Here is a 22,074-nt window from a genome sequence, read left to right as displayed (position 1 = left end):
TGTTCTCACACCTCTGCAGCAAGGGACTGTGAATGCCCTCCCAAAATATTCATTTTCAAGTTACTTTGAAGGGGGCTGGTATTATAAATAATAGGAATTGCTCATCCCTCTGCTTCTCTCAGATTACAGTGAAATTATCTTGATCTCAGGAGTCAGAGAAGACACCTGTCAGGCCCAGCAGTGGTGACTCATATCAGTGACAGCAAGATTTCTCTGTGACACTTCCTTAAATGTCAAAACCTCATTCCCATTCCCCTGTAGCTGCTCCGCTCTCCAGCTTCAATTAAAACCTCGGAATAATTCCAAACATTCATGGGTTTCTCTGGCCTCACCCAGATTTTAATTGCTACCTGTGCCTTTTCCTCTGGAGAAGAGAGGTTCTGAACGTGTCCCAGCGGAGCTGTGAGTCAGAGCCCCAGCAAGGAGTGGCTGCAGGGAGCTGTGGCACAGCCAGCATGGGCAGCACTCATTCCTCAAGCATTCCTTCCTGCATGAAACTGGTGGGCATGCTTAAGGCTGGGTGGAAAGAAAAACACTTCACTTGGAAATGTCTGAATTCCTCTGTGGGCACTCCTGCTGGGGAAACACCCGTTTATTTCATAGAATCAGGGAATGTCCTGAGCTGGAGGGACCCACAGGATCATCCAGTCCTGCACAGACCCCCAAAATCCCACCCTGGGCGTCCCTGGTGTCCAAACCCTCCTGGAGCTCTGGGGCTGTGCCATCCCTCTGGGGATGAGCCTTTCCCTAAATCCAGCCTTGCCCTGCCCTGGCCCAGCCCCAGCCATCCCTGGTGCTGTCCCTGTCCCAGAGCAGAGATCAGAGCTGCTTCAGGAGGAGCTGCAGACCCCACTGAGTCTCCCCTCACTTGGGTCAGCTGCAAGGGGAAGCCCCCAAACCCTTTATGTGGGATGACATAAATGTGGGAAATGACATTTTTCCTTGATGCAGCTTCTCCAGTTTGAGATAGTGAAGGCTTTAATGAAAACTTCTTTTCCCCTCTTACCTTGCTGATGGCAGGGGGAGATTTCAAGAGGGTCAGGGAACCAAAGGGCCAAACTCAGGAGTTAAAAGTGAGCAGGATGAGCAAGCCCTTCCATGTTCCTTGTTGGCTGCTGCAGGAAATGCACATCCCAGCAGCAGTGCTTAGCAAACCCTCGGGGTGCTCTGCTCACCAGGCTTTGGCATGGGAAAAGTGTTCCGCAAAACTCTTAAAATTGAGGGGGTTTCTAAGGGAGGTGGGACTGAACAGGTGCTCCTACACTCTGCCCAACAGGGGGATGGTAGGTTTGGTTGGCTTCCAGACCCGTCATCCTCTCAAACTGGTTTTTGTTTCAGTTATTCAATTATTGTTTCCTTTATTCATTTTATTCAGAATAGCAGAGGAGTGTTTTAGCTGTAGTGAAATAGCAAAGAAAATTCAGTGCTGAAGCAAGTAGCACTTGACAGGACATATGGTGGAGCTAAATTGGGTTGGAAGTCTGAGGAAGAATCCTGTAGGGGTTGGTGGATGTTGGTAACAGGGTATGTTCCTGTGGGCCCATGGAGTGACATTTCAAACACTCTGCTGTCTCCAGCCTGCGTGCCCTGAGCACCTCAGTGATGGTGTGTGAGGGAGGGAGCTGCAAACCAGGGACTGCAGGTTTGGGTGTTGGTGAGAGAGGGAGACAGGGACTGCTGAGTCACAATCAGAGCCCCAAGTCACTGGAGCTGCAAATGCTTACACACCATTTTTGGGATGGCTGGAAATGTGCACTGTGTTCATTGGGTTAAACATCACACAGAAAACTTCACATTTCTACTGGGATGTCACTGCTGTCACTGCAGTGCTGTTATGGGATGTCACTGCTGTCACTGCTGTGCTGTTATGGGGTGTCACTGCAGTGCTGTTATGGGGTGACACTGCTGTCACTGCTGTGCTGTTATGGGATGTCACTGCTGTCACTGCTGTGCTGTTATGGGGTGTCACTGCTGTCCCTGCAGTGCTGTTATGGGGTGTCACTGCTGTGCTGTTATGGGGTGACACTGCTGTCACTGCTGTGCTGTTATGGGATGTCACTGCTGTCACTGCTGTGCTGTTATGGGGTGTCACTGCTGTCCCTGCAGTGCTGTTATGGGGTGTCACTGCTGTGCTGTTATGGGATGTCACTGCTGTCCCTGCTGTGCTGTTATGGGATGTCACTGCTGTCCCTGCTGTGCTGTTATGGGATGTCACTGCTGTGCTGTTATGGGATGTCACTGCTGTCCCTGCTGTGCTGTTATGGGATGGACACTGCTGTGCTGTTATGGGATGTCACTGCTGTGCTGTTATGGGATGGACACTGCTGTCCCTGCAGTGCTGTTATGGGATGTCACTGCTGTCACTGCTGTGCTGTTATGGGGTGACACTGCAGTGCTGTTATGGGATGTCACTGCTGTCCCTGCTGTGCTGTTATGGGATGTCACTGCTGTCACTGCTGTGCTGTTATGGGGTGACACTGCTGTGCTGTTATGGGATGTCACTGCTGTCCCTGCAGTGCTGTTATGGGATGGACACTGCTGTCCCTGCAGTGCTGTTATGGGATGTCACTGCTGTCCCTGCTGTGCTGTTATGGGATGTCACTGCTGTCCCTGCTGTGCTGTTATGGGATGGACACTGCTGTCCCTGCAGTGCTGTTATGGGATGGACACTGCTGTGCTGTTATGGGATGTCACTGCAGTGCTGTTATGGGGTGACACTGCTGTCCCTGCTGTGCTGTTATGGGATGGACACTGCTGTCACTGCTGTGCTGTTATGGGATGTCACTGCTGTGCTGTTATGGGGTGTCACTGCTGTCACTGCAGTGCTGTTATGGGATGTCACTGCTGTGCTGTTATGGGATGTCACTGCTGTCCCTGCTGTGCTGTTATGGGATGGCACTGCTGTCACTGGTTACATGTCCTGCCTGCTCTGTCAGCTGAGGAAGTGTCCCTTGGCCCCTGTCCTGCAGGGTGACAGAGCTGTGTCCTCGGGAACAGCACGAGCTGTGAAACCCAGCCTGGCTCTGGGACTGGGGCCAGGCAAACAGCACCTGCAGGACACAGCACAGAACAAACGCTGGCAAATGTTTGTCCCCGTGATTTGAGCTCCCTGGGTGCTCACCACAGGCTTAGGGAGAGTTTGCAGCCACTTCCCAACTGAGGTTACTGCTGCAAGTGGAATATCCTACTCATAAAGAATGCAAGTTTTATTAGTAGTACAACTTGTCTCAACCATTGAACTCTTTCAAGTCATAATTGCCAAGTGGAGCCTTTTCCACTGATTCATTTCCATTTCAGTGTCATAAAAGTTACCAGCTGGGGCACTCCCATGGAGAACACCTCTGAGGGTGCTGCTGAGCTGTTACAAGCCCTGGCTGGTTACCTGGGCAGGTACTGTCAGCTTGGCTGTGGCTGCAGCTGCTGGCTCCAGTTCCTCTCCTTGCTGCTTTGCTCTCCTCTCACCCACTTACACTCCACATTTTACATTTTAGCTGTGCCTTCAACCCATTCCAGTGCAGCAGCACACATCACTTGAGCTTTACTGATTTTTTGCTCAGTGTTTGCAAGGTTTAACCTTTCCTCTTTATCCTCCCACCAGTATTTTTGTCAGCATTCTCTTGTCTCTGTCCTATTGGAGCTTCCCCTTGGTGGTGAGCAGGGCAAGGAAACCCAGGTTTGGGTTCTGGGGGTGTGGGGAGGGCTGGTTTGGTGCTGGGAGGCTCCATCAGTGGCAGGGGATGAGCTGTGCCCGTCCTGCTGCTGGCCCTGGCCCGGGTGAGCCCCTGGCAAAGGTGTGCAGGTGCACTCAGCACACCAAAACCAGGCACTGTCCTCCTCATTTTACAGATTCCTGCCTTCAAACCTCTTGTCTGGGGCATGCTATACACATGACTTCTTGGATCATCCCAGGAAAACCCCAGATCCCTCTGCAGGGCTCCAGCACGGCACAGGGAGCCCCGGGCCCCCCAGATCTGGGAGTGATGAGCAGTGAAGTTATTTCAGCTGGGAGGACGCAGAACACCTTCCCCTGGAGAGCTGGAGCCTGTCCTGAGCCTGCTGCTGTCAGCCCTGCTGAGTTTGGAGCTGCTCTGATTTCTCTCCATCCTGTACAAACCTCTCCACCACTTGTGCCATCACATGTGCATTGCATGCACAAGTGCCCCGTCCCAAATTCAGTGCTGGGGTTCAGGCACTCTGATATTAACTGAAAGATGTTTTCCCCTCTAATCAAAGCAAAGTTGTTCTCTCCAGGGATCCCAAAGCCGTGGGAAGCAGTGGGGAGGGCTGAGCTTGCTAATGAGCTCTACACCAAAGACTCTTTTATGGCAGAGGGGTTTTTAGTGGGAAGTTGAGCTGCTTAAAGTCAAAGAAAGGGATCTTATTTTGGAGAAGGAAGCTGTGAAACGCGTTTCAGAATGGGTGCTGATCTGGGGAAGAAGGTGTGCACACCTTGCAGTTTTTCCTTGTGCCATTTAAATTCAAGCCCGTTTTACCTTCCTCCCAATCTTATCTCAGCAAAAAAAATTCAAATTGACAAACCCAAACCACTACACCGTCCAACGTCCCAACGAGGAATCCCAGAAATCGTTTTTTTCCATCTGCAGCGTCTCCACTTGGTGGCACCCTTGGTCCTCATTACACCGCATCACAGCTGCACTTTCACTACAAACCACCCAACTTTTGGGGTCTTCCCGACACAGCTTCTGCACATGAATGAAAAGAGGAGCAAGCGGGATTTTTTTGTTTAATGACTTCAAAATTATGGAGATTTATCCTAATGGACCGGCTTCTCTGGGTCATGGTTTTTTCATCTTTCTTTAAAGTGAAAATTGTGTAAAACACAGGGAAATGATTCTGAACCCATTTCAGCATTCCCACACTCTGAGTCCATGGGTGGAATACTGATAAATGAGGAATGTTTGGTATGGAAATGCTGAAGGTAAAATCTGAGGATTCATTTCTATACCCCGAAGAGTGAATGCATTATTGCCATCTGCTGATTCAGAAAGCCAGGGATGGGTTAATAACCACAGGGCAGAGAGGAGGGGCAGCAGGGTTGGGTTAGAGCAGGAATTCCCTAGCACTGCACCATTCCTGTTGTGTTTCCCTGCTGACACCTCTCCGTGTCTCCGTGCCCTGGGCTGGCCCCTGGTGCTGTGTCCTGAGTGCCCAGAGCAGCTCCAGGCTGTGGGAGCAGCACAGCCCCGGTCCTGCTGCAGCTCTGAGCTCTGCCTGAGCTCAGCACGAGCAGCTGTGAGGCATTTCCTCGGGTCAGATACACCTGGAAGGGCTGCCCAGGAGCTGCAGGGCTCAGCACGGAGCACAGGAGGAACTGAAGCTGTAATAGGAGTACTGGCAGTTGTGACACTGGTGGCATTGTGTCTCTCTGACATCTCTGCCTCAAATCCTCCTGGTTTTTATCTCATGGCTCAGAACATGGAAAAACACTTCTGGCTGATGCTGCAGAGCAGAGCAGGTCCAGCCAGGACCCCTGGCAGTGCCCAGGGTTGGACATTGGGGTTGGAGCACTGGGACAGTGGGAGGTGTCCCTGCCATGGGTGGGATTTGGGGCCCCTTCCAACCCAACCCATGATTGTTTCCCACTCCCCGTTCCTGCTGGTGGCCGGGTTGGGGTGCACAGCCCCAGACAGACAGTGCAGGATGTTTGGGGGTTGCCAGGGTCAGGATCAGCAGCAGAGGGGAATCACTAATTTCCTCTCTTGGACCCTGTTACCAGCGAACAGCTTCCTCCTGTAATCCCGAACAGGTCCCCGTGTTAATTGTGCTTAAACTGCATCAGTTTAACATTTTTCTTCCAGGCTGGCTGGAGCAAATTGGGTACTGGCACCTGTAATTAACTATTGAATGGGAAGTGTCTGATGTGCAGACACAGAGCATTTGCTGCTCCTGCAGTCTGAGCTGATGAGTTCAGCCCCGGGCTGGTTCAGCTGCCGATCGACCCCTGAGCCCCGGGCACGGACCGCAGGGAGCAGCGTGCTGGGAATGCCCCATCGTGGATGTGTCTGCACAGCCCCGGCTGCGGTGGGGCTCCCGAGAGCTGCTCCTGGGACCATCCCCAGGTGGTACCACTGCCAGTGATGGCTCCGGCTGCAGGGGGATGGGAAAACCTCTCGGGACACAGAGAGCTGCTCCTGGGACCATCCCCAGGTGGTACCACTGCCAGTGATGGCTCCGGCTGCAGGGGGATGGAACAGCAGCTGCGTGTCCCCATGCAGGAGCAGGGAGCAGCCGGAGCTCTCGGGCGCTGCGCTCTCACAGAGTCCTGCCAGGAGAGGGGAGCTGGGCTTGGTGGTTCCTGGGGGTTCATTCCCAGCACAGGGTCTGGCGTGGGGAACGCGGGGACCGTGGAAAGGCGGCTGGGTGTGTTCGGGGCAGGAGCGATGGGGGATCCAATGAAGGGCCCCGGGCTCGGGCGCTGCCAGCGCCGCGGGCAACAGAGGGCAGTGCTCCCGCACGGATGGAGGATGGATCCCGCATCCCGGGTCCCGGATCCCGCACTGGTGGAGGATGGATCCCGGATCCCGGATCCCGCATCCCGGATCCCGCACTGGTGGAGGATGGATCCCGGATCCCGCATCCCGCATCCCGCACGGATGGAGGATGGATCCCGGATCCCGGATCCCGCATCCCGCACCGATGGAGGATGGATCCCGGATCCCGGATCCGGATCCCGGATCCCGCACCGATGGAGGATGGATCCCGGATCCCGCATCCCGCATCCCGGATCCCGCATGGATGGAGGATGGATCCCGCATCCCGGATCCCGCACCGATGGAGGATGGATCCCGGATCCCGGATCCCGCACGGATGGAGGATGGATCCCGCATCCCGGGTCCCGGATCCCGCACTGGTGGAGGATGGATCCCGGATCCCGGATCCCGCATCCCGCACTGGTGGAGGATGGATCCCGGATCCCGGGTCCTGCACTGATGGAATCTGCATCCCCCATCCTGAACCCTGGATCCCGCATCCCCATCCCAGATCCCGCACCCTGGATCCCTCACCCCACACCCTGGATCTCGATCCCAGACCCTGGATCCGGATCCCGCATCCCCCATCCCAGATACTGGATCCCCCATCCCAGATCCCGCATCCCACACCCCGTACCCCACATCCCTCTCCCGGCTCCTTATCAAACCCGTGCTTGTCAGGGTGTAATCAACCACAGAGACTTCTCTCTTTCTTTCCTCTCTTTCTTTTCTCTCTTTCTTTTCTCTCCTTTATCTCTCTCCTTTCTCTGTTTTCTCTCTGTTTTCTCTCTGTTTTCTCTCTTTTCTCTCTTTTCTGTTACTGCCTGATGGTCGGGGGCAGCCACTGCCAGGGACCTGGCACGGGTTTAATGTTTGTTCTTCACGCTGTGAAAAGCAATAAGAGGAAGAAGCCAATCGAGCAAAAACCATTTCCTTAAATTATTTTTTTTAATTAGTACCTTACAAAAAATTCATATTAAAAAGTAAGGATTTACAACGGCACAAATGGGTTTTAGCTGCTTAGAATGAAACGACTGAGGAGTGACGAGTCTCTCCCAGGCAGCTGTAATGAAATATTAATTGGATAAAAGCTTTAATATAGATTTTTAAAGCAGCTTTTTTCCTTTCAATGTAACATATTACAGCTGGAAACTGCTCTCTGTAAGAGCAGATGAGGAGCTGACTCTCTGCCACTGTGGACATTTCCTACTGGTTCCTCACTCATTTTTTACAGCAGGAATTAAGAAAGAATTAGGAATGGGACAGGAGAGGAAATACAAAAGACAAATTGGAGGAGAGAGATGGAATCAGCGAGAGGCTGGGTGTGACAGAGCAGAAACCTCAGAGGGGAAATGAACTTGGGAGGAGTTTGTGCCCTCTGTTCAGACAGAGAAATCATAAATTCCCTCCTGATTTTTCAGCACAGAAACACAGGAGAACCTCTGGATTTCTGCTCAGAGAGCCCTGGCTTTACTCTTGGGCTCTGCTGGATCCCTCCAGCACCTCCTGCAGTTCCCAAATCCCACGGATGTGTTTTCCTGGTGGGATAGGAGGGAGCTGGGACAAACACCAGGAGCTTCGTGGCAGGGATCTGTGCCTGAAGAGCAGCAGCTGAGCCTGGGGGGCAGATCTGGGCTGGGCTGGGCTGGGCTGGGCTGGTGAGCCAAGGCTGGGCTGAGCTGGGCTGGGCTGGGCTGAGCTGAGCTGGGCTGAGCTGGGCTGAGCTGGGCTGAGCTGGGCTGGGCTGGGCTGGGCTGGGCTGGTGAGCCAAGGCTGGGCTGAGCTGGGCTGAGCTGGGCTGGGCTGGGCTGGGCTGGGCTGGTGAGCCAAGGCTGGGCTGAGCTGGGCTGGGCTGGGCTGAGCTGAGCTGAGCTGAGCTGGACAGGTGAGCCAAGGCTGGGCTGGGCTGGGCTGGTGAGCCAAGGCAGAGCCTGAGCTGGGCTGGGCTGGGCTGGGCTGGTGAGCCAAGACAGGGCTGGGCAAGGCAGGGCTGGGCTGAGCTGGAGCTGTGGCCCCCGAGCTGCCCCTGACGTGGGTCACACAATCCCACATGGTTTGGGTTGGAGGGGACCCCAAATCCCCCCATCCCACCCCTGCCATGGCAGGGACACCTCCCACTGTCCCAGTGCTGCAGCCCCCATGTCCAGCCTGGCCCTGGCTGGTTCTGTGCCTGGCTTGCCAGGAGATCTGCTCTGCTCTGCTCCTGGACTTCCATGCTTGCTGGGGCAGGTGGGGGCACAGTGCTGCTGGCACTGCAGGTGGAGGCAGCCCAGGGGCGGGGGTTGCTCCCCATCCTCAAGCCCAGGCTGCTTCACTTGCTCCTCATTTCCAGTGTGGGGGATTTTCCACAAACAACTCAAACCAGATTTGCAATCAGGACGCAGCCAGACATGAAACCCAATATTTCACTGCAACTCCAATGTATAATTTTTCTTTTCATCTTCCAACTCTGTAGCACTGTCAGACAGTTGATCAGGTTTCTCTAGAAAGATTTCTCCTTTAGAAATTGGTGTTTATTGCATGCCAACACACTGCCTGATTGATTGGAGCCATTTGTGTTTTCCCCTCTCAGAGTTGTCTCCAAATGGAGCAGCCCCTGCTGAAATAAACATCTGAGCCTGCTGCCCACAGGGCTGGTGCTGCAAGAGCTGCTCCTGGAGAATGTGAGCAGAAAAAACCCTTGAGAAAATAAAGCAGGGGCTCATGAGGACAGCCCTGCCCTGGGCAGTTTCAGAGGTGTGCCATGAGCTGGTTTCTCGGGGGAGCAGAGCTGCTGCACGGCTGGGCAGGGGGGGCTGCTGCAGGGACTCGGCTCCGGGGCTGCCAGAGGTGCCAATTCCTCTGACATTTGTCCCTAATGAAGATGAATCCAGCTGGCCCCAGGGGTGCTGGGAATCACCTCTGAAAAACTGCAGCGCCCTTGGCGAGGTGGAGAGCGGCAGTTCCTGTGTGTGCCGGGGAGGGCAGAGCCCGGGTGGGGACTCAGCACCTGCCAGGCGGTGCCAGGCGGTGCCAGGCGGTGCCAGGTGATGCCAGGCGGTGCCAGGCGGTGCCAGGTGTTCCCAGGTGTTCCCAGGTGATGCCAGGTGGTGCCAGGCAGTGCCAGGCGGTGCCAGGTGGTGCCAGGCTGTGCCAGGTGTTCCCAGGTGATGCCAGGCGGTGCCAGGTGTTCCCAGGTGATGCCAGGCGGTGCCAGGTGATGCCAGGCGGTGCCAGGCTGTGCCAGGCGGTGCCAGGTGTTCCCAGGTGATGCCAGGCGGTGCCAGGTGATGCCAGGTGGTGCCAGGCTGTGCCAGGCGGTGCCAGGTGTTCCCAGGTGATGCCAGGTGGTGCCAGGCAGTGCCAGGCGGTGCCAGGCGGTGCCAGGTGATGCCAGGTGTTCCCAGGTGATGCCAGGCGGTGCCAGGTGTTCCCAGGTGATGCCAGGCGGTGCCAGGTGTTCCCAGGTGTTCCCAGGTGACGCCAGGTGATGCCAGGTGATGCCAGGTGTTCCCAGGTGTTCCCAGGTGTTCCCAGGTGATGCCAGGTGTTCCCAGGTGTTCCCAGGTTGTGCCAGGCGGTGCCACCTGGGGCTGTCCCAGGGAGCTGGGGGCAGTGCCCTGGGCTGTGCTGTTCACACGAATGGGGAGCCCTGGGGTGTCCCTGGGGATGTTCCCTGGGTGTCACTGGTGTGTCACTGATGTGTCACTGGTGTGCCACTGGTGTGTCACTGGTGTGTCACTGATGTGTCACTGGTGTGCCACTGGTGTGTCACTGGTGTGTCCCTGTCTGTCCCTGATATGTCCCTCTCTGTCCCTGGTGTCTCCCTGGGTGTCCCTGTCTGTCCCTGGTCTGTCCCTGTCTGTCCCTGGTGTGTCACTGGTGTGTCCCTAATATGTCCCTCTCTGTCCCTGTCTATCCCTGGTCTATCCCTGCCTGTCCCTGAGTGTCCCTGGTCTGTCCCTGTCTGTCCCTGTCTGTCCCTGGTGTGTCCCTCTGTGTCCCTCTGTGTCCCTGTGTGTCCCTGCCTGTCCCTGGTCTGTCCCTGTCTGTCCCTGCCTGTCCTTGGTGTGTCCCTGGTCTGTCCCTGTCTATCCCTGCCCTGAGTGTCCCTGGTCTGTCCCTGGTCTGTCCCTGCCTGTCCCTGGTGTGTCCCTGTCTGTCCCTGTCTATCCCTGCCTGTCCCTGTCTGTCCCTGTCTGTCCCTGGCCTGTCCCTGCCTGTCCCTGGTCTATCCCTGCCTGTCCCTGGTCTATCCCTGTCTGTCCCTGGTCTGTCCCTGTCTGTCCCTGGCCTGTCCCTGCCTGTCCCTGGTCTATCCCTGCCTGTCCCTGGTCTGTCCCTGTCTGTCCCTGGTCTGTCCCTGCCTGTCCCTGGTCTATCCCTGCCTGTCCCTGGCCTGTCCCTGCCTGTCCCTGGCCTGTCCCTGCCTGTCCCTGGTCTGTCCCTGCCTGTCCCTGTCCCTGTCCGTCCCTGGGGTGTGCTGGCCGTGCCCTCCAGAGCAGCCCCATCCCACCCTCCTGAGCTGCTCATTCCCTGGAATGCCCCTCTGCACTCTGACTCCCCGGGCCCTTGGGCTCCCCTGCCCCAGGGCAGCTCTTTGCTGCCCCGTGCCCAGCTGGGCTGAGGTTCTGTCCCAGGCTGGCACATCCCAGCCCATCCTGCACCCAGGGCCTCCCCTCAGCCTGCTGGCTTTGCTCAGACTCTCTGCCTCTCCTGCTGCTGTCTGCAGCCCAGGCAGGGGGGCTGAAGCTGCCACTTGTCCTGGTGGCATTTCCTTGGCTCCCAGCTCGGGGCCCAGTCCTGTGCTGTGTTTCCAGCCAGTGCAGATTGCTGCTGCCATATGTTCTGTCCAGGCTTCATCCTCCTCCCCTGTTCAAATGCACTCTCCATGGGTGCTGTTGCCTTCTGCAAAAGCACTCCAATATTTCTGTTTACTCTTTTGGAGACAAAATCAATATTTGTTAGATGCAATTATGAAGAATGATGGATGCACTGTCAGTGGCATCAGAGTAGGAAAAATGATATTGTGGCACAGGCTTGTGCTTAATAGAAACAGAGAGGAGATGCAACCAGGCTGGCCTGGAAAGCCCATCCCAGAGCTGGATAAACAGGAGGCTTGTCAAGTGCTGTTTAAATTGGAGCTGATTGCCTGCTCTGGGCACAGGCTGAGCACCTGCTTGAACAGGAGCTGAACTGCTCAGGGTGTGGGTGCCCTTTTTGGGTTTGTGTGTCAGATCCTGCTGTGTCCAGCAGTGCCCAGGGCTGTCCTGCCCTCTGGGCTGCAGGCAGGGCAGGACAAGGGGCCTGAGCCACATGAGGAATATTCAATATTCTGCTCCCCAGTTCAGCTGTGGCTGGAGGAACTGGGCCGGGGCTGCTGCCTGAGCTGAGCTGAAGGGCAGACACAGCTCTGTGGAGACTCCATCTAATCCCAGCCCAGAGTTCAGATTTATGAGCCTCCTAGGTTTACTAATGGCTAATCTTTCTCCTTATTCCTTTCCTGCCTTGCAGATTTTACCAAGGAGTGAAGCTCAGGAAGTGTTTTTCCCAATGAGTTTTGCCAGGATGGGTGAGGGGATGGGGATGCTCACCCACCCTGGGAAATGGAACCATCCCATCGTGGGAAAGGAATCATTCCATCCTGGGAAATAGGAACATCCCATCCTGGGAAATGGAATTATCCCATCCTGGGAAATGGAAACATCCCATCCTGGGAAATGGAATCATCCAATCCTGGGAAATGGAATCATCCAATCCTGGGAAATGGAATCATCCAATCCTGGGAAATGGAACCATCCCATCCTGGGAATTGGAATCATCCCATCCTGGGGAAAGGAATCATCCCATCCTGGGAAAAGAAGGAAACATCCCATCCTGGGAAAGAACCATCCCATCCTGGGAAATGGAAACATCCCATCCTGGGAAATGGAATCATCCCATCCTGGGAAATGGAACCATCCCATCCTGGGAAAGGAAGGAACCATCCCATCCTGGGAAATGGAACCATCCCATCCTGGGAAATGGAACCATCCCATCCTGGGAAATGGAATTATCCCATCCTGGGAAATGGAATTATCCCATCCTGGGAAATGAAGGAATTATCCCATCCTGGGAAATGGAACCATCCCATCCTGGGAAGATGCACACCCATGTGCCTTCCCAGACCCAAACCCTTCATGGGTCCAGCTTGCTTTGGGTTTGAGTTTTTCCCTTCTCTGTGCTCAAGGTTAAAGCTCCACTACAGAGAATTAGCTGTAAGAGACAGAGAGCACTGCTCAGGAGGGGTAGGGAAGATAAATTTCACCAAAGATTTTCAGCTGCAGTACCTGAAGATAGATCAATATTTTCTATTTGCCTTAGCACTAAGCTTATTTTCCTTCATCACTGAAGAGATACTCACTTGTGCCTTCTACCAGAACATTAAAGTGTTCTCTGCTGATAAATGGTTAAGAAAGACAAACAATAGCACTTTCCAGGAGCTGCTTTATCTTGCAGGACGACATCAGTCCTCTTGATAACCAGAAAACCCACACTTCTGTCTTAACTTGGAGAGTCCCTGCTGGAGCCCAGCCCTGCTGGCTTCCTGCTGCTGGAATCCTGGTTCTCCCCATTTCCTGGAGCTCTCAGTGAGGTGTCCCTGCAGCTGCTGTCCCTGTGCCCCAGCACACCGTGCTCTTTGCAAAGCTGACACGTTCAGAAGCTTAAGGCCGACCAGCAGGGCAAGAGAGGCCAGAATTACTGGGATTATAAACGAGTTATCAGTGCAGAAATGTGCATGAGGGAGGGGGGATGGCTCCCCACTGCCACAGGGAGCTGGGCAGCATTCCCTGGCATGACCCTGCTGTCCCCAAGCTGGTGGAGAGGAGGGTTTGAACATTTCCAAAGGGAAAACACCACAAAATGTTGGTGGCCAGGTTGTTCCCTGCAAGGTGGTGAAAGTTTAAATGGTGGCAGAATGGTAGAGAAAGGACTGCCATGAGTTCTGGTGGGTGCAATATTCTGATTTTCACTGAATGTCTGGATTCTTACAAATAAATGAGTTTAACCCCTGTGTGCCAACAGCACATGGCAGAGAGGGAAGTGGGGCCATGGAGCAAACCCAGGATCCACCTGGTTTAGAATAGTTTGAGCCAAGGCCCCTTCACTTTGTAAGGAATTGTTGGAGTGTGTAAAACAGAAACCTCTTTGAGTCCCTCAGAGAGAGAAAGGAATGCAGGGATTGAATTAAAGCCTTTAGAGAAATTAAAATATTTTAAACCACACAGACATGAAGTAGAAGTGTAAGCTTTACTTTTAAGTAAGTAGGAATATTATTAAGTCATATAGATATGAGGTAGAAGTCTTAGTTTAAGTAAGTAAGAATATGCTTTAAGTGCCTTAAGAGAGTAAAAAGAGTAGAAAAGAGTAAAGTTTAGGCTTTGGTGGAAGTTCAAAACTTGGCCCCAGACAAAATGAAAACATAGCAGAACACTGCTTGCATTTCCAGAGAGAACAGCTGGAACCATTTGTGTGAATAGGTAGAACCATTGTGTATCACATGATGTCAGTTATGGGCAAGAATTAACATTACTTTGTGCTACAGAACCAGGGTTCTAGTAGGTGAAGAAGGAATGTTTCAGGTTCGTGTTTTTAGCTCATTGGATGATTTACAAATAAAAACCCCTGTATGGGGGTGAAAAATGCATCCACCACCATCATCATCATATCATCATCATCATCAATCACCACCTCACACATGGAAGAAAAAGAGACAGAGGAAGAACATGAAGAAGAAGAAGAAGAAGAAGAAGAGGAGGAAGAAAAAGAAGAAGAAGATGATGAAGATGAAGATGAAGATAAAGATAGAAGAAGAAGCAGGGATATCAGGGATAACAGGGATAACAGGGCTAGCAGGGATATCAAGATGATAACAGGGATATCAGGAGATCAGGATAACAGGGATAGCAGGGATAAAAGGATATCAGGGATATTAGGATAATGGGGATAAAAGGGATAACAGGATATCAGGATAACAGAGATATCAGGGATAAAGGGATATCAGGGATAGCAGGGATATCAGGATAACAGGATATCAGGGATAACAGAAATATCAGGGATATCAGGGATATCAGGGATAACAGGATATCAGGATAACAGGATATCAGGATAACAGGGATAAAGGGATATCAGGAATAACAGAAACAGGGATAACAGGGATAAAGGGATATCAGGATAACAGGATATCAGGGATAACAGAAATATCAGGGATATCAGGGATAACAGGATATCAGGATAACAGGGATAAAGGGATATCAGGAATAACAGAAACAGGGATATCAGGGATAACAGGGATATAGGGATATCAGGGATATCAGATAACAGGATATCAGGATAACAGGGATATAGGGATATCAGGGATAACAGATATCAGGATATCAGGGATATAGGGATATCAGGGATAACAGATATCAGGATATCAGGGATAACACCCTGCCTGGTGCAGGACCCGCTGGGGGCTCAGGGCAGCCTGGAATCTTCAGGGGCTCCCTGGAGCTGAGGTGTGGGATGAATTTTGGGTCACCCCTGGCCATGTGTGCACAGCTCCCAGTTCCAGGGCTGATCAAAGCCCTGCACTGGTTCTGATTGCAGCCAGGGTTGGTTTGGATGTGAGCTGTGCTTCCAGCTCCCACATCAGCAAACTCTGCAGTGCCTTACTCAGTGTGCACATGTTTCACACCCAAATCACATTTGTGTTTTGGAGCAGCTTTACAGCCCTGGCAGGTGGAGGGCTGCACAGCCATAGGTCAGGTTTTGCAAAACAAAACTGTGTTTTTCCAGGAGAATGGCTGCTAGCAAACAGCAGAGAGGATTAAATGTTTTCCAGTGACATTTGGCTCTTCAGGCCTGGGCTCAGTGAGGGCTGTCACTGGTGCTCAGTGCAGGAGCAGAAGAGGCAGAGCTGTGCCAGGAGCTCATCCTGCAGAGCTCTGGAGGAGCAGGAGCTGCTGCTCAGCTGTGTGTGAGCAGTGACAGGTTTGCTGTCCCCCCACAGAACTGCCCAGATCCATAATTACAGCATCAATTCATCACAGTTAGAGCTGCCATCAGCCTGGCCAGCAGTGCCTGGCAGGTTTGGGGCTTTGCCAGCAGTGCCTGGCAGGTTTGGGGGTTGTGCTGAGCTCTGCCCCACACAGGTGCAGCTCCAGCACTGCTGGCTCTGCAGCCTCTCCCTGCCTGTCTGTCTGTCTGTCTGTCTGGCTCTGCTCCACCATTCCTGCTGTCCCTGGCTGGGAATGTGGGATCTGGGGGCTTGGTCAGAAATTCTGGGGACATCCCCCAGACACAGGGACAGGGGACACCAAGGTCCTGCAGGGGACACCTCCCTGAGCCTGGCACGTGCCTGCATGGAGGGATCAGCAGCTGGGCCAGGCTGGAGCCAGTGAGTCAGGGGGTCTCTGAATTCTTCAGGGAGAAATCAGAGTGCAGGGATGGAATTAAAGCCTTTGGGTGGATTGAACTACATTAAGCCTCTCACACATAATGTAAGTTAGTGAGTTTTAGGGTGAGTTCTGATGCTTCTAGTGAGTGAAAGGTTTCAAATGCCACAGTAGCAGAGAGTGCTCTAGTGAAGGGTGAAACACACTGATATCTTCAATAGAGGCTCCAGGCCCACAGGTATAGACAGGACTTGGATATAACAGAGCTCTAGTAAGAATATTGCTGACATTTCTTAGATAGAACAAGATAAATTGTATGTGTAGTTCTATATGTAACCTGGTGTGCTAAGAAATTAGGATTCTAATGGGTTAAGGAGTGGTGGTCTGAGTTTGTGTCTCAGCTTGTTGGGAAGATTCTATATAAGAGTTTGTATGGGGAGAGTTGGTGCTGTCAGCCATTGTGGCTTTAGCCATTTTCTCTTAGCCATTCTGGCACAATTCCTGGGATCCCAGGCTGGTCTGGGCTGGAGGGACCCCCAGTGCCCCCCTGCCCTGGCAGGGACACCTTCCCTGTCCCAGTGTCCAGCCTGGGCCCTGCAGGGGTGGGAAGGCACAGCCACACAGAAATTCCAAGAGCTCTGCTGTGCTGTGTCCCACACCAGGCTCTGCTCTCCAGAGCTCACACAGGAGGGGTGGCTGTGGTGCAGAAATGTTTTATTTTTAATTAAAGCTCGTTTGGTGCCAGCCCTGGCCAGGGGCTGCTCTGTGCACCCTGGAGTGTGGCACTGGTGGGGCTGGGCAGGAGCACAGCCAGGCACAGGGATGCTCTCCCAGGGCTGGGAACAGATGGAGCTTGCACAGCTCAGGGAAACAGGAATGTGCAGCCTCTGAGCCTGATCCAGCTCCTCTGAAGGCAGCTGTGTGCTGGAGCAGGGCCTTTCCTGCTGCTTCTTTGGGTTTGATTTGGTGGGTTTGATTTAGAGGAAAACATCATCTCTGCTGAGCAGAGACACTGAGCACTCACCTGCTGTCTGTACAGGCACACAAATACAGAATATATATATATATATATATATATATATATATACAAGAGGTATGAATGGTGCCCAAGGATGTTTTAGTCCCAAATGTGGGATGGTTTTGTTTGTTTGTGTCTGTACAGGCACACAAATACAGAATATATATATATATATATATATATATACAGCGTATACAGGAGGTATGAACGGTGTCCAGGGATGTTTTAGTCCCAAATGTGGGATGGTTTTGTTTGTTTGTTTGTTTTCAAACCCCTTCCAGTGCCCCTCCCCACCCTGCCCCCAGCATTTATTTCTCCTTCCAAGGCAATTCCTCAAACATTCTGCACCGAGCCTCTGACCCTGTTTAGTGTAACCAGACAAACATTGATTGCACTTCACCTCACAAGATGGAGAGTTTCAGTGGTTAATTAAGGGCTGTTAATTGTTTCAGCTGTGAAGGATGGTTTGGTTCCTGCCCAGCTTTATCCCTGTGCTGTGTGCCCAGGCCAGGTCAGCCCATGGTCCCCAGCTGCACCCACCCTGTCAGCCCTGCCTGGGACACCTCCAGGGATGGGGCCTGTCATACAGATGAATAAATAATAGATAAATAAATAGATAAAGAAATGCAAAGTCCATGTCATTCCATTCCAATGATTTGCTTCAGAGGAAGTGCTCTGTGCAGGAAAGATATTTTTAAACACTATTAGTTCCTCTTGTTGCTGCAAAGGTTCTCTTGTACATCCAATTAAAAACCATGCTTTGTGTAATTTGTAACTGGAAACAAATCGATTTCAGAGCCAGGCCTTTCATGTTCAGTGCTTTGGTGCCAGGTGTGTGCTCTGGGAGGGAGTCACAGGTGAGGCAGAAAGGGAGCTGGGGAGTGAGACCCTGCCAGGGCTGGCCTGAGGATGGAAATGCCAGAGCTGAGCCCAGGTGTTGTCCCTGAGCTCTGGGGGTCAGAGCTGGGCTGGGGCAGGGACCTGGCAGAGCCTCCTGCAGCTCCTGGGCTCCAGGGGCTGCCACCTCAGCAGGTGACACAGGACAGGTGTCCCAGCCCCCAGGGACCCTGCAGGGCTGCTGGAGCCTCTGGGCAGCTGCACAGCGTCTGCACCTGCATCTGTACAGCATCTGCACCTGCACCTGCACCTGGACCTGCACCTGCAGCAGCACAGCATCTACTCCTGCTCCTGCAGCACCTGCATCTGTACAGCATCTGCACCTGCACCTGCACCTGCACCTGGACCTGCACATGCACAGCATCTGCATCTGCACTGGACCTGCACCTGCAGCTTCTGCACCTGCTCCTGCAGCAGCACAGCATCTGCTTCTGCTCCTGCAGCTCCTGTTCCTGTGCCTGCATCTGCTCCTGCTCCTGCTCCTGCAGCTCCTGCTGCCAGCACCATCCCAGGGGCCTCAGCCAGGGCTGCAGTGATCCTGAACTGCTGAGGAACAGACCTCTAGAGGGACAGACAGACACCTCCAGAGGTATGGGCAAACACATCCAGAGGGACAGACAGACACATCCAGAGGGACAGACACCTCTAAAGGGATGGACAAACATCTCCAGAGCGATGGACAGACACCTCTCCAGTACACACACCTCTAAAGGGACAGACAGACACCTCTAGAGGGACAGACAGACACCTCTAGAGGGACAGACAGACACCTCTCCAGCCCAGCCTGGAGCCCCTGGGGGAAGCACAGTGTGCTGTAGCCCCGTGTTCAGCTGTGACATTCCCTTCCCCTCCTGTGACATTCCCATCTCCTGTGACATTCCCATCCCCTCCTGTGATATTCCCATCTCCTGTGACGTTCCCATCTCCTGTGACATTCCCATCTCCTGTGACGTTCCCATCTCCTGTGACGTTCCCATCCCCTCCTGTGACATTCCCATCCCCTCCTGTGACATTCCCATCTCCTGTGACATTCCCATCTCCTGTGACATTCCCATCTCCTGTTACATTCCCATCCCCTCCTGTGACATTCCCATCTCCTGTGATGTTCCCATCTCCTGTGATATTCCCATCCCCTCCTGTGACATTCCCATCTCCTGTGACGTTCCCATCCCCTCCTGTGACATTCCCATCCCCTCCTGTGACATTCCCATCTCCTGTGACGTTCCCATCCCCTCCTGTGACATTCCCATCTCATGTGATGTTCCCATCTCCTGTGACATTCCCATCCCCTCCTGTGATGTTCCCATCTCCTGTGACGTTCCCATCTCCTGTGACGTTCCCATCTCCTGTGACGTTCCCACACCTCACCCTTCCCTGAGAGCTCTGCACCTGCTGCCACCCTGCTTCCTCTACCAGCACACGAATCCCTGTCAGCTCTTCCACCAGGGCAGCACAAACAGCACCAGGGGCTCTGGGCTGTCCCTGCTGGCTGTCCCTGCTGGCTGTCCCTGCTGCAGGCTGCTCGGGGCAGGGCTGCTCTGGCTGCCAGGCTGCTCTCCATGCTGTGCAGGGTCCCTCAGTGTCCCTGCAGTGGCAGCTCCATCCCTCGCCCTGCTCACCCCGTTTGCTGCAGGAGCTGCAGAGGGAAGGCAAGGAGGGGGCTGGGAGAGGAGCGCAGCAGATTTTCCTCCTGCCTGGGAGCACCTCTCCTGTTTCCTGCTGTTTGTATAAATTACCCAGCCTTGCCCATCCACTTTGCACCTCCAGTGCTGCCTTTGCACCCCCAGGATGAAAATAGCTGAGCAAGGCTGGTCCATGAAAGATCCGGAAAAGGAATGTCAGTGGGAGTGTGGCTGCCCTATTTTGGGTTAATTAAACTGAGGGTGCTTCTCCATCTCCAGCCCTTGGTGATTTTGTTTCCTCTCTCCCAGAACACTGAGCTTGAAACTCAGCACTGAGTTTGTCTGGGAGTGGGATCCTGGGGCAGGAAAACTCAGCACTGAGTTTGTCTGGGAATGGGATCCTGGGCAGGAAAACTCAGCATCCCCTGTTCCAGAGCCCTGGGGGTCCCTGCCCCTCCTGGTCCCGGTGCTGGGGTCAGGTTTGACAGGGATGCACACACATTGTGATGGCGTGGCAAGAAAATAAATAATAATAAATATAAATATAAATATAAATATAAATATAAATATAAATATAAATATAAATAATAAAAATAAAATACATAACCAAACCAAACCAAAAAGCAAACCAAAACAACAAAAAAAACCCCAAAAAACCAAAACAAAAACCAAACAGAAAACCAAAAAAACCACACACATAAAAAAACCCCAAATCAACACAACAACAAAAAAAACAAACCAAACCACAAAAAACCAAAACAACAAACACCCACCCAAATAAAAACAACAGCAAAACAAAAACAAGCAAAAAAAAAAAAAACCCCAAAAACAAACTGAAAACACCAACACAAACCCTCCAATAAAAACAAAAAACCCCCACAAAAACCCCAACAAAACCAAAAATAAATCAAAAACAAAAACCCCACCAAAAAACCAAAAAACCCCACCAAGCAAACAAAAACCAAACAAAAATCCAAACAGAAAATCCCAAACCAAACCAAAAATAAAACCCCAACCAAATAAAAACACCCTCACTAACCAATGCCCCCCCCCCCAAAAAAAAAGCCCAAAAAATCAACCAACCAAAAGCCCCAATGGATAAATTGTTTTTTGTGAACAGCGTGAACAGTAAAAGGCTCCCTGGGAGCTCAGGCAAACCTGAAGCAGAATTTCAGACAAAACTTCAGCCCCGGGTCCCAGGGACATTTCCTGGCTCTTGGGCACTCCCTGAATTCGGGCAGAGCTGTGACCCCGTGGCCTCTCCCACAGCAGGGCAGGGCTCAGTGCCTCAAACCCCCAAAAGGAAAAAAGGGGAAAATTCGGAAATTTTTCCAAAAAAGTGTTTGGAAAACTTTAAGAAAGGCTAAGTTTCAACTGGCTTTAAAATCAATTTAAAATTTTAAATTTTCTGGTGTAACTGAGGAACTCTGCCTTTCTGCTCTTTATGGAGGTGATTTTGCCCTTTTATTTAAGGAAATTCTGCTGATTAGATGCTTTACTACACAATATGATAATTATGCAAATAAATGCATAGTACTTGTGTTTAGCCTAATATAATTTTCTGTTGCATACATTCAATTTTTCTTATTCTCAAACTAAACAAAAAAACCCCAAAGAATGTAGAAGGGAGATAACACTGAGCACCCTTCCAGCAACATGTGCTCAATCAGAATGTAAAAAATTGTCTTTATTTCCCTGTTTGTGAGATAACAAAACCTCCCCTTGCTGCTGTCCCAGGGGAGCAGCAAGTAAGGTTTTATTCCTTGTGACTCCAGATCAATTTATTATAAGATTTCTTAGAATAATGAGGAAAGACTCCTACATCCTCAGAGAAACCAGACAATATAGCAGTGAAAAAATAGCCGTGGAAACTGGTCAGAAGGGCAATTTCCAGCTCGGGGAGCATCCATTAATCTCTGCTCTGGGAGTCAAGTGCTCCTGTTGCTGCTGGTCTCAGCACGGCCTGTCCTGGCTGCTGCAGCTTTTAAAAAGCCAAAGAGAAACAGGAAAGGGTCCAGAAATGTCCTGGGCTTGAGTCATGGGCAGGGGAGCCCCGTTCCTGCTGCTCCTGGGTGTCCCCATGGACACAGGAAGGACCAAACCTGCTGGAGAAGAAGAAACGGAGGAATCTTGCAAATATGAATGCTCAGATTCTGGGAATTTAGAATCCATGAATGAAATTGAAATGAAAGCCACGTTTGAGATGCCAAGCCCTAGTTACTGAATAACCAGGTACACAACAGGATGGCCCCTGAAGCTAATCCACTCTTAATTAAACAATGCTCTTGGCCACAGGGCAAGGCCAAAAGACACAAAAGACTGACCCGCACCCAAAGATCAGATCTTAGAGCTTAGAATGTCACACACTATGCTAATATAAGAATTCCTATAGGCTACATGTAAATGCTATAGAATTAGTATTCTGTATTAGATTGGTTCTTAGGGATCAGAATATTCATGATGGAAATGGATTTATTGTGTTACAAACGGGAAGTCGCTCTCTTCTTCCTCTCTTTACTCCTTGCTCTTCTTTCCTTCTCCCACTTCTCCTCTCCCTCTTCCATTGCCCCAATACCCTTTTATCCCATTACTCCCTCTCCCTCCCCTTGCTCCTCTTAACTCTAATACTTCTCTCCTCTTCTTCCCCT

General features: G+C 52.1%; 1 protein-coding gene across 1 annotated transcript in view; it reads right to left on the bottom strand.

Moving 5' to 3' along the window:
• Positions 1-15,278: 15,278 nt before the first annotated feature.
• GLRX3 (glutaredoxin 3) overlaps positions 15,279-22,074 on the bottom strand; it is a 339,780-nt gene continuing 332,984 nt past the window's right edge. Inside the window, exon 12 of the mRNA XM_056494284.1 lies at positions 15,279-15,296. The gene's annotated coding sequence lies outside the window, so the exon portion shown is untranslated. The remainder of the gene's footprint in view (positions 15,297-22,074) is intronic.

The sequence above is a fragment of the Oenanthe melanoleuca genome, chromosome 6 (assembly GCF_029582105.1).
Source record: "Oenanthe melanoleuca isolate GR-GAL-2019-014 chromosome 6, OMel1.0, whole genome shotgun sequence".
Taxonomy (NCBI): Eukaryota; Metazoa; Chordata; class Aves; order Passeriformes; family Muscicapidae; genus Oenanthe; species Oenanthe melanoleuca.
This window is presented reverse-complemented; position numbering and strand designations above follow the sequence as displayed.